A 12,829-nucleotide genomic window follows, 5' to 3' on the forward strand; every position below is an offset into this window, starting at 1 on the left:
TGATGATGATGATGATGATTTTGTCCTTTAAAGTTTTTGTTGATTAACTGCTCAAAATACTCATTGATACTGGATGAGAGGACTCTGGGAAATGTATCCCCATATTCATATTTTAAAGGTTGCCACCTATTCTTTGACATCCGGCTACCTAATATCCAGGTGTTCAACAAAGGAGATCTTTTCCATTATCCTAAGGTAGTATTTCTCAACCTTGGATTCCCAGATGTTGTTGGATTACAACTCCCATAATCTCTCACCATTGAGTAAGCTCTGTCTGGGGATGGTGGGAGTTGTAGTCCATTGACATCTGGAGACTCAAGGTTGAAGAAGGCTGTCCTAAGGTCTGTGTCACTCTAGCCTTACTCTTTGTCTAGTTAGTCAGATCTGCTTTCCTAAAGCAGTAGAAGCTACTAGCTGAAGTAGAAGAACAGAGATGCACTGGCGCTATTCAGGTACTATATTTTGATGTTCCACCTAAGCTCGTTACTCTAGTAGTGGGAGCTGTGTTTGCTTATCTTAGGACTTTAAATAATGCGATTACACTCCCTAATTAAAAATTTCTAGTCTAGCAACTTCTACGAAATATGGTACTTACCAGAAAAATGCTTCGGGAATGTGAAAGCCAGCTGGAAAATGTCCAGACTGCTGGGGTTACGTTGAGGAACAGAAAGCAATTAAAAATTACCCACATCTTTCGTTATATGAACAAAGAAAGAAAGGACAAGGAAAATACTAGTTCCTTCCTTGCTTCAACAATCATCTCTAACTCACCAGATTTAAAGGAACAGTGGACTATTTATTACTCTGATACTTTACAACCAGTCATTACAGACTCTGATAAACTAGACTGGTCCCTGGACTTTAAAGTTGCCCATCTATTACAGGAAACCACCTCCCCAGCCACGCCTAATCTAGCCCTGGAAATGGCACAAGCTGAATTAAGAACTCTTCCAGATTTGGCACAAGCTGAGTTAAGAACTTTCCCAGATTTGGAACCAACTTCCTTGCCCACTTTCTCAGCTGTTGCAGAGCTCTTAAGGCCAAATCAAAATCGGAATTTAGACCTTCAAGACGATCTTCCCACACCCTTTTTACTCAAGGACCTGGAACAATTTTGACTGATTTCAAATGATGCTCCTTCTTTGCTGTCCTTGTCCTCACATCTTATGTTAATCTCTGACCAATTAAAGTCGATGAAAAACTTTATCTCTGTTACCAACGATCTTCTCAAGACTTTGACGAAGGAATTTATGAAGAGCCTTCCTGAGCCTAAAGTGGATAATTTGGACAATCTAGAATCTAACATTTTCTGTAATTGCCCCTACTCTATGGAACAATTTACCGCAAGAAATATGTCTGTCTTCTTCCCTCTTAACTTTTCGTCGGCAGCTTAAAACCTTTTTATTCTCTCTAGCTTTTAAATTGTGAAATACTGTTTTACTTTGTTATTAGATATTAATTGTTTATAATTACTCTGTTATGCCGCTCTGAATTTCTTTGGAAAGAGAGCGGGATAGAAATTTTTCAAATAAATAAATAAATGCCAGTCATTGCTGTAGCTTTATTCATTGGCTAAAAGCACTGAAATGCAGGAACAGGCTATCTCCTTACAAAAAGAATGGATAGAATAGTGCCTCCACATTTGGCCTCTTGTCTCAGGTACTACAAGGGCTAGAGAGTTGTGTGATGCGTCCTTCCCTGGCTCTCCCTGTCAGGTTCCTACCTGCGCGTGGCTACTGCCTGTCACTAGGCACCACCAGGGACTCCACCAGTCCGGACCGCTCTCTCTTATGGTTTCCCTATCCGCTCTAGCACAGATCTCAACAGATCCCCCTGCTAAGCAACCACCAGTAACGTCCCAATACTAGTATTCCCAGAGACTCTGAATACTGGTATTGTTACTCTCTTCACCGCTGCCACCATTTGTTACAGTTCCCCTTCAGCCTTGGTCATTACCTTACCCTCCCTTCTGGTCTGTGAAACCCCAGCCAAGGATCAGGCCTTTGGTAAACCAAATTAAGTATTTATTAAAGATAACAAAGATAACAAGATTAACAAGATTTCTTCTTAAGGCACATAAGCATATGGTTTTACTCAATACTAATCTGAACTCCATGTTTTAGACCACAACATTTCCACATACATTGCATCACTTCTCCCATGAATACACTGCCTTGATCTGTCAGCACTTCATGAGGGAAACCCAGCCTCATAAAGATTTTTAATAAAGCCTCTGCCACTACAGGGGCTTCTACAGATCTCAGTGCTTCTGCGTCTGGGTACCTGGTGGCAAAATCCACCACCACCACTAGATATTTCTTGCCATGCCTTGTGGGTTTGGAAAAAGGGCCCATCAAATCTATTCCCACTCTATAAAAGGGTTGTCCAATTATAGGAAGGGGCTTTAAGGGTGCCTTGGTCTTTACTCCACTCTTTCCCACCTTTTGGCATATTCCACAAGATAGACAATGTTGTTTTACATCCTTGGAGATATTTGGCCAATAATAATGTGCAGCCAATCTCCTCTTGGTCTTTTTTATTCCCAGATGTCCTGCACATGGGACATCGTGGGCTACCTCTAGCAATTTATTTTATTTATTTATTTATTTATTTAATTACATTTCTAGACCGCCCTATAGCAGAAAGCTCTCAGGGCGGTGTACAACAAATAAAATCACAATTAAAATATGAGCAAGTGTGGAAAAATATATATATATATAGTACAATTATAAAACATTAATAAAATTGCCATTGAGATTTAAACTAAGATCATATTAAGTTTAGAATGTTAAATTAAAATATTTAAAAATTTACAAAATTTAAAAAGCCTGGGCGAAAAGGTAAGTTTTTACCTGGCGCCGAAAAGATAACAGAGAAGGCGCCAGGCGTATCTCGTCTGGGAGGGCATTCCATAGTTCGGGGGCCACCACCGAGAAGGCCCTAGATCTAGTTGTTGATCTCCGGGCCTCTTTATGGGTTGGGACCCGGAGAAGGGCCTTCGACGTCGAGCGTAGTGAACGGGTAGGTACATAGCGAGAGAGGCGCTCCATCAGGTATTGCGGTCCGATGCCGTTTAGGGCTTTATAGGTAAGAACCAACACTTTGAATATGGCCCGGAAACATATCGGTAGCCAGTGCAGCTGCGCCAGGACAGGTGTTATATGGTCAAATTTCTTTGTCCCAGTGAGAACTCTGGCCGCAGCATTTTGCACTAGCTGAAGTTTCCGAACCGTCTTCATAGGTAGCCCCACGTAGAGTGCATTACAGTAGTCCAATCTAGAGGTTACCATAGCATGGATAATTGAGGCAAGATGCTCCTTGCTCAGATAGGGTCGTAGTTGGGCTACCAGCCGGAGCTGGTAGAATGCATTCCGTGCCACCGAGGCTACCTGAGCCTCAAGTGACAGGAGCGGATCTAATAAGACCCCCAAACTACGTACCTGTTCCTTTAGGGGGAGTGTAACCCCATCTAGGACAGGTCGAACGTCAACCATCTGGGCAGAGGGTCCTCCCACCAACAGCATCTCAGTCTTGTTAGGATTGAGTTTCAGTTTATTAGCTCTCATCCAGTCCATTATCGCGGCCAGGCAGCGGTCTAGTACATCAACAGCCTCACCTGACGAAGATGAAAAGGAGTAGTAGAGCTGCGTATCATCAGCATATTGCTGGAAACGCACTCCAAAACTCCTGATGACCTCACCCAGCGGCTTCATATAGATATTAAAAAGCATGGGGGACAGAACTGAACCCTGCGGGACCCCATATTGGAGTACCCAGCGACTCGAGTAATGTTCCCCCAGCATCACCTTCTGGAGACGATTCCCGAGATAGGAGCAGAGCCACCGCCAAGCAGTGCCTCCCACTCCTAAATCCGTAAGTCGCTCCAGAAGGATACCATGGTCGATGGTATCAAACGCCGCTGAGAGATCCAGGAGAACCAACAGAGTTACACTCCCTCTGTCTTTCTCCCGACAGAGGTCATCATACAGGGCGACCAAGGCCGTTTCTGTACCAAACCCCGGCCGAAAGCCCGATTGAAATGGGTCTAGATAATCAATTTCATCCAAGAGAGCCTGGAGTTGGCGAGCGACCACATGCTCTAGAACCTTGCCCAGGAATGGGACATTTGCTACTGGCCTATAGTTGTCCAAATTATCAGGGTCCAAGGAGGATTTTTTTAGGAGCGGTCTCACCACCACCTGTTTCAGGCAGGGTGGGACCACTCCCTCTCGTAAAGAGGCATTAATCACCTCCTTGGCCCAGCCGGCTGTTCCATTCCTGCTAGCTTTTATTAGCCATGAGGGGCAAGGATCCAGAGCAGAAGTGGTCACCCGCACCTGTCCAAGCACCTTGTCCACATCCTCGAGCTGTACCAACTGAAACTCATCCAATAAAACAGGACAAGACTGTGCTCTGGACACCTCATTAGGATCAACTGCTACAATAATGGAGTCAAGGTCCCGGCGGATGTTCATGATCTTATCACGAAAGTGTCGCGCAAACTCATTACAGCGGGCAATTGATGGTGTTATTGCGTCCTGGGGACCAGAGTGTAAAAGTCCCCGGACAACTTTATAAAGTTCCGCTGGGCGGTTAAGGGATGACTGAATAGAGACAGCAAAGTATTGCTTCTTTGCTGCTCTCACTGCCTTCACATAGAGTTTGGTAGAGAGCTTCACAAGTGCATGATTACAGCCGTCGGGAGTTCGCCTCCATTTGCACTCAAGCCGTCTCCTTTCTTGCTTCATCACTCTTAGCTCCGGAGTAAACCAGGGAGCCAATTGAGCTCTGCAACGGAGAGGGCGCACCGGGGCGATCGTGTCAACTGCCCGGGCCATTTCCGTATTCCACAGCTTGGCCAGGGTTTCGACAGGACCGTCAATTCTATCAGCCAGAAAATTCCCTAGAGCCATCAGAAAACCCTCAGGATTCATTAGTCTCCGGGGACGGACCATCTTAATTGGTCCTCCACCCTTGCAGAGGGGAGAAAACAGTGTGAGTCTAAACCTTAATAGGCGGTGATCTGACCATGACAAAGGAATAGATGAAAAATCCCTCACTCTCAGATCACCATCCCCTAATCCAGTGGCAAAAATCAAGTCCAGAGTGTGCCCCAACACATGCGTAGGGCCAGTAACAAATTGAGACAGTCCCATGGCTGTCATGGAGGTCATGAAGTCCTGAGCTGCTCCAGATAAAGCGGCCTCAGCATGAATGTTGAGATCCCCCAATACCAAAAGTTTGGGGGAACGCAACAATAGATCCGAGACCACCTCTGTCAGCTCAGTTAGGGAGGCTGTTGGGCAGCAGGGTGGACGGTACACCAACAGAATTCCCAGTCTGTCTCGCTGACCCAACGTTATGTGCAGACACTCTAGACCATTAGCCATCTGGATAGGGTGCCTAACAAGAGGGATGGAACTTCTATAGACCACAGCGATTCCCCCTACCCGACCTTCGGATCTACCCAGATGCTGAACCGAATACCCAGGTGGGCACAACTGGGAGAGATTAATACCTCCCAGATCGCTCACCCAGGTCTCGGTAATACATGCCAGATCGGCCACCTCATCCACAATTAGGTCATGGATGAGGGAGGTTTTATTATTTACCGATCTGGCATTAAAAAGCAGCAACTGGAGATCCGAGGGTTGGCTGATAGAACTACCAGCAATCCTGTGGGTGTGAGGAGGACCGGAACACGTCACAGCCACCAGTTGTCTGGGGCGAGTTCCCCTTAACTGGCATGTCCTACTCACAGCGCCATACCTCCCATTACCCGTCACTACACTAATAGGGGCCCCCTTTGGTCCTCCCTCCCACAACACTGTCCTCTCGCCCAGGCACATAATAAAAATAAAATAAATGATAAAACTCATGGCATATACACACAATCACACACTCACTCATACAACCCACTCATACATTCAGACAACACAGCAGCATCCGAGGAGCTTCAGCAGCCGATAATCCGTAGTAGCTGATGTAATGGGACCCAAGAACAATAGACAGCAATGACCCCCAACCTGGTGATAATGACAGCAGCAACGGTGGCATACACCTCAGAAGAGGCAACAGCAGCACTTCAGTCTCGCATTCCAGGACAGCCCAACGGCAGCAACAGAAACGTCCACGCCCTGATCAGGATCAGGCCTGGGGCCTGGTCCTGCCAGGCAGAAGTCCCTCTGGGAAGGGTGGTGGAGGTGGTGGTCCCACGGCGGCAGCAGCAGCAGCAGCAGCAAGAGCAGCAGCAGCAGCAGCAAGAGCAGCAGCAAGAGCAGCAGCAAGAGCAGCAGCAAGAGCAGCAGCAAGAGCAGCAGCCTGTCCTTCCCTTGGGCGATGGTCTCTTCCTCCTGCAGGCCCTGGGTCTCCCAGGCCACCTCAGCCAGCCGGCTTATGTATCCCTCCAAAGAGGGACAGGTGGTAAGAATCAGTCCTGGCTGGCTGGGTACCTGGGGCCTGGTCCTGCCAGGCAGAAGTCCCTCTGGGAAGGGTGGTGGAGGTGGTGGTCCCACGGCGGCGGCGGCGGCGGCGGCAACGGCGGCAGCAGCAAGAGCAGCAGCAAGAGCAGCAGCCTGTCCTTCCCTTGGGCGATGGTCTCTTCCTCCTGCAGGCCCTGGGTCTCCCAGGCCACCTCAGCCAGCCGGCTTATGTATCCCTCCAAAGAGGGACAGGTGGTAAGAATCAGTCCTGGCTGGCTGGGTACCTGGGGCCTGGTCCTGCCAGGCAGAAGTCCCTCTGGGAAGGGTGGTGGAGGCGGTGGTCCCACGGCAGCGGCGGCAGCAGCAGCAGCAGCAGCAGCAGAGCAGCAGCAAGAGCAGCAGCCTCTCCTTCCCTTGGGCGATGGTCTCTTCCTCCTGCAGGCACTGGTTCTGTATTTGCTAGGTACTATCAATTGCTTCACTGGTTCACATTCATCCTTTCTCTCAGCAGGCATCCACAGTCTATATAAAATCCCATTCTCACACACAGCTTGATTCCTCAGTTTGTCAGTGAAAGGAATCTGTTGGGTCAGCGCTTGTTCCTTTATCTGCTTCAGACTTATATCTTTATGCAGCTCTTCCCTGAATTGATCTGCTTCTTCCCCAGAGACCACTTGATACAGTTTGTCTTCTTCAGCAGGCCTGCTAGTGGTTGCTATGGTGACCTGAGGCTGGTTAACAGATTCCACCCTGTTTGTTTCAGCCCCCCTTAATATGGCTTCTTTTTCTCTGCCAATTTGCTGTCTGGTCACTACATAGATCTTTCCTTGGGCGCCCATTACATCCCTTCCCAGTATTACTGGTTCTTGTTGCTGGGCATTAATGCCTACTTTATATCGGCCCTCTCGGCCTCTCCAAGCCATATCCACTAGGGCCACAGGCAAACTTTCTGGTTGACCTCTCACTCCTTGGATAGTCACAGTTTCCTGAGGTAATATTACCTCAGATTTTATTAAATCTGGCCTCAGTAACGTCTGAGCGGCACCAGTGTCAAGCAATGCCCAATAATTTGCCCCTTGTACACTCACTTCCTCTCTCAGACTTGAATCAAGGTCTGTTACTTCTGTCCAGTTTATCTGGCAAAACTGAACCTTTTTCGCTGTTTCGAAAGCCTTGGGCTCTGTTTTCACTGCCCTTGTCTGAGCAGGATTACTACTGGGGTTGGCAACCTCACATTGAAAACGTAGGTGCCCCGGTCTACCACATTTGTAGCATAATTTATCCTCACTTTTAGGGTACACAGATCCACTCTGGGGTGTCCTGTGCCCTTCAAATTTTAATGGAGGACTCACTCGCTGTGGTACCACATCCCTTCTGCCAGCACTATATGGTCTGGGTTTAAACTCTCTTGATGTTTTCCCCACCCAGCCAGTTCTATTGGAGGCGAAATGCTCCGCCATCTCTGCGGCCTCCTGCACAGATGTAGGGGAACGGTCTTTGACCAGGAGCCTTATTTCTGGTGGTAACTGATGGTATAATTGATCCAGTATCATGAGGCTTTTCACCTCTTCCACTGACTGAGCTTTGGCACTACTCATCCACTTTCCAAATATATCCATCAACTTTGCTCCCAGTTCCACAAAAGACCTCCCTGTCTGTATCTGGCAGTTTCTGAAAAGCTTTCTAAAATGATCAGGCCCCAGTCTGAATCTTTTAAACACTGCTTCTTTGAATTCAGCATAGGTGACGGGACTGTCTGAGGGGAAATATTGGTATACCTCAGCCAATTCCCCTTTAATCAGGTTTGATAAATACTGCATGTATTTATCTTCAGGTAGCCCCCACAACTGAGCTGCTTTTTCAAAGGTGCTGAGGTAAATTTGAGGATCTTGACCAGGCTCATAGACAGCAAAGTCCTTTGGAGTAATTTTTATTTTTGCTCCATCTCTGTCTTTCCTTGTCTCCTCAGAGTGAAATTTCTCTCTATCAAATTTTAACTTTTCTACTTGTAATTCAGCATCCAATGCTTGTTGCTTCTCCCTCTCCTCAAACCCCAATCTCATTCTCTCAATTTCCAACTCCCTCTGTTTTTCCTTCTCTGCACCTTCCATCCTCAATCTCTCAGCTTCCATCTTCAATCTCTCAGCTTCCAACTCCCTCTGCTTGTCTTTTTCCTCAGCCTCCCATCTTAATTTCTCTCTCAAGTACTCTATATAAGCGGGATTGCTTAAATATCCTTCTGGGGTCTCTTCCCTGACAGGTTGTTTTTGCTGGGCAGTTGCAAATCCTATAAGTGCTACCCTCAATTCATCTACCCCTTTACCCTCGTGAGGTAAATTGAATGTTATGCACTTCTCCACCAGCTCCTCTCTTTTCATTTTTATGTATTCAGCCATGGTGTTTGAGTTCACTCACTCTTTGCCACACACTCTTTGCCAGTCACTCTCACAAGAAATCTTGTTTTGTTATTTCTGTTTGCCACACCACTGTTCTGGATTCTCTAGTATTCGTATCTGGATTCTCTGTTGTTCGTATCCCACCTCTGCCACCACATGTGATGCGTCCTTCCCTGGCTCTCCGTGTCAGGTTCCTACCTGCGCGTGGCTACTGCCTGTCACTAGGCACCACCAGGGACTCCACCAGTCCGGACCGCTCTCTCTTATGGTTTCCCTATCCGCTCTAGCACAGATCTCAACAGATCCCCCTGCTAAGCAACAACCAGTAACGTCCCAATACTAGTATTCCCAGAGACTCTGAATACTGGTATTGTTACTCTCTTCACCGCTGCCACCATTTGTTACAGTTCCCCTTCAGCCTTGGTCATTACCTTACCCTCCCTTCTGGTCTGTGAAACCCCAGCCAAGGATCAGGCCTTTGGTAAACCAAATTAAGTATTTATTAAAGATAACAAAGCTAACAAGATTAACAAGATTTCTTCTTAAGGCACATAAGCATATGGTTTTACTCAATACTAATCTGAACTCCACCCCCCTCCTTCTTCACTCTCTCCTGGCAAACAACTCTCTCAAACCCCACCAAGCAATCCACTCTTTCTCTTCTCCCCCCAGATTCCACAATTCACCACCTCACATTCACCCAGATTTACCTGTCATCCTTTCATTTATACTGTCAGCCATTTTAAACATTCAGCCAATCATCAAGCATTCTATTGCCCATTCACTCCCCCTCCTCTTCCACTACTTACCATGTATACTCTAAACAACCACCACTTACCATATATACACTAATATATAGGAACATCACATGTTGCTTTTAAAATAAAAAGCTGGAAATGCAGGGATTGTCATGGGGAGTGCAACTGTCCCTTGCACTCTCCATCAATGCTTATGGAGATGCATTTGTTCATTCATTTACCTATCTTCTGTTCCCTTTCATTTATTTTTTTGCATCTGAAGGACAACTAGAGCACAACAGGAACAATCTCAGCAACACCAATCAACTGTCTTGGGTGGGCCCTGATCCAGTTTTATTTAGCGAACTTGTAGAAAAAATATAAAATACTAGAAATTTATTTTTTTCAAAACAATAACAGCATACTATGTATACAATAGATATAAGCTCACAAAAATGTTCCCCTCTTACTATATAAGTGGGATAGGCTTACACAGTTTTAATTCCAATAACTGATTGATATAAAGAATATAACACGAAGGTGGGAAACCTCCAACTGTTATTGGCCTCCAGTGCCCATTGGCCCAATTTGCAGAGTTCCCTACCCCTGGCATAATCAGTTGCTTTCATTCTTCTAGCAGGGTTACTTCAATAATCACATGACAGGCACAAAGATAACAGATGTAGTTTCCCCCCTTCTTGTTGCTTGCTGTAACTTTGCCTATTCAGCTGTTATGGGCAGTGATGGAGTAGTAAATTTGGAAGTGTAGGCAGTCATCATGGCAGCACCCATAGCCATGTCCACAAGGAGAATGTAATTGAATAGGATCGGCTGACAATGAGCTGGCAAAGGGTGGTGCATTGGTTAGCATGCTGGACTTGGCTGGGAAGAACTGGGCTCACATCCCTTGGGTTCAAATTGACCTGCTTGGCCCATTCACTGTCACAGCCTAACCTACTCACAAAGGGATCATGTGCCAAGCTAAACCTGTTCCTTCATGTAATTTATAACACTGGCATAGTGTTACTCCAGCAGATGACATCATCTCTTCTATTGTGAAAAAAGTACTGTACTGGAGCTGCATTATCATGAGAACTATATTTGGGGTTGGAGGGATCAGAGTTTCATAAGCATGTGTGAAATGAGGAATGCACTGTCAATGGGTCCAAACCAAATTGGTGGGCTTGAATACTGCCACTTAGCATTTATTTAACACCTTGAAATGTTCAAAGTGTTTCAGATGCATGCTTTTACTGATATAAGACCCTCCATGGCGCAGAATGGTAAGCGGTGGTAACGCAGCCGAAGCTCTGCTCACGGCCGGAGTTTGATTCCAACGGAAGGAGGAAGTCGAATCTCCGGTAAAAGGGGTCAAGGTCCACTCAGCCTTCCATCCATCCGTGGTTGGTAAAATGAGTACCCGGCATATGCTGGGGGGTAAAGAAAGGCTGGGGAAGGAACTGGCAAAACCACCCCTTATATACGGTCTGCCTAGTAAACGACACAAGACATCACCCTAAGAGTCGGAAATGACTCGCACTACAAGTGCGGGGACACCTTTACCTTTTTACAACACCCCGTACGGTAATCAGATTATGACAGATTCTGGGCTAACAGCAAGTGTGTCTATGAGGGGTTAAGGATTGCTCCCCCCCAAATTCTAAATGTAATGGTGGGTGGAGGGGGTTGCCAATGACCTGTAGTAGCAATTCATAGACCTCCCCCAACCCCAAACTATTTCTGTAAACACTTGGCTAAGAGAAAGCAGTTTCTCTTAGGCCCCCTAGCAAGTTTGAGACTGAAGACTCATTGGAACAGAGGACTTCCTGATATAAATCTCAGCCATCTTGCTACTAAACTGCACCAATTTTTTTCTTCAAAAAGAAAGAGACAAACATATGTTCTTGTTTGTTTGCCTGTTTATAAATATCCATACCACTTTCCCATTAAACCATGCCAATATGCTAGTTTACAATCAATTTTGCACAATTATAAAATCATAAAGCAAATGGGAGAACTTCTATTATTTTCTGTGGCTTAGGTTTGTAGTCTACAAAAACCGTGAGCTGCAACCCTACCTCAGTGGTAGAGCACATGCTCTGCATGCAGAAGTGCAGTGCTGGGCAAAAGGGGTCAATCCTTGTCATCTCCAGTTTAAAAAGAAAAAAGGATCACACAGCAGGGAAACTGTTACTCAGAGCAGTAGACAGAACCAAGCTAGAGAGACAATTAGCTTGGTATAAAGCAGCAGCAGCCCGTGTTCCAGGGAGCAGAATATGGAGCATGACCACAAGCATGTTTACTCAGAAGTACGTCCCACTGATTTCATGGCCATGCAGTCTTATGGTGTGATCCCCTGTGCCTGTGTGCTGAGAAGAAAGTCCCATTGGATACAATAGGACTGACTCTCCAGTAACTGAGTTTAGCACTAAATCCTTAATGGTCAGTGAAGACTTAATGATCAGTGAAGACTGATCCACTAAGGCAAATGGACATCTCCTTCCAATCTCAGTCTGTCCTCAGCCAGCTGTCCCCTGCCTACCTCCTTACTTACAACCAGTCAGGGGTGACTCTGCCTGCCATTGGCTGATACTCTACCTACGTATGTCTCCCTGCCTTCTGCTCTATCAATCCCAATAGACACCAGCCACCTCTGAAAATAGAAACAGACTGCCTTCAAGTCAATCCAGACTTATGGTGACCCTATGAATAGGGTTTTCATGGTAAGCGGTATTCAGAGGTGGTTTCCCATTGCCTTCTTCTGAGGCTGAGAGGCAGTGACTGGCCCAAGGTCACCCAGTGAGCTTCATGGCTGTGTGGGGATTCGAACCCTGGTCTCCCAGGTCATAGTCCAACACTCTAACCACTACACCACACTGGCTCTCTAGCCACCACTGAGAAAGGCTTAATTTGAGCTAAGCCTCTACAGGGGCCAAGTTACAAATATGTGAGGTAATGAATGCATCTGACATGTGAAGAATATATTTTCCTCTTTAAGAGCCTGGCTACACCTTCAAAAGTAGCACCTCTTGAGAAAGTTGAGGGCCACCCAACACAGACAGAAAGGTGGAGAAGAGGGTTACAACCACAGAGGAAAATGAGGAGCTATTGCTTGCCTTTTCCCCTCTGTCCCTTGCTAATCTTTCCTTATCTCTCCTTTATCCCTAGGAGCTAAGATCAGGAGGGACAATTGCCACTAAAGAGACATAAAATAATCTGTGTGATAAGGACAAAGGTGGCCAGAAGCTCTTCCTGTTTTGCCTTCCTGTTTTGC

The sequence above is a fragment of the Rhineura floridana genome, chromosome 7 (genome assembly GCF_030035675.1).
Source record: "Rhineura floridana isolate rRhiFlo1 chromosome 7, rRhiFlo1.hap2, whole genome shotgun sequence".
Taxonomy (NCBI): Eukaryota; Metazoa; Chordata; class Lepidosauria; order Squamata; family Rhineuridae; genus Rhineura; species Rhineura floridana.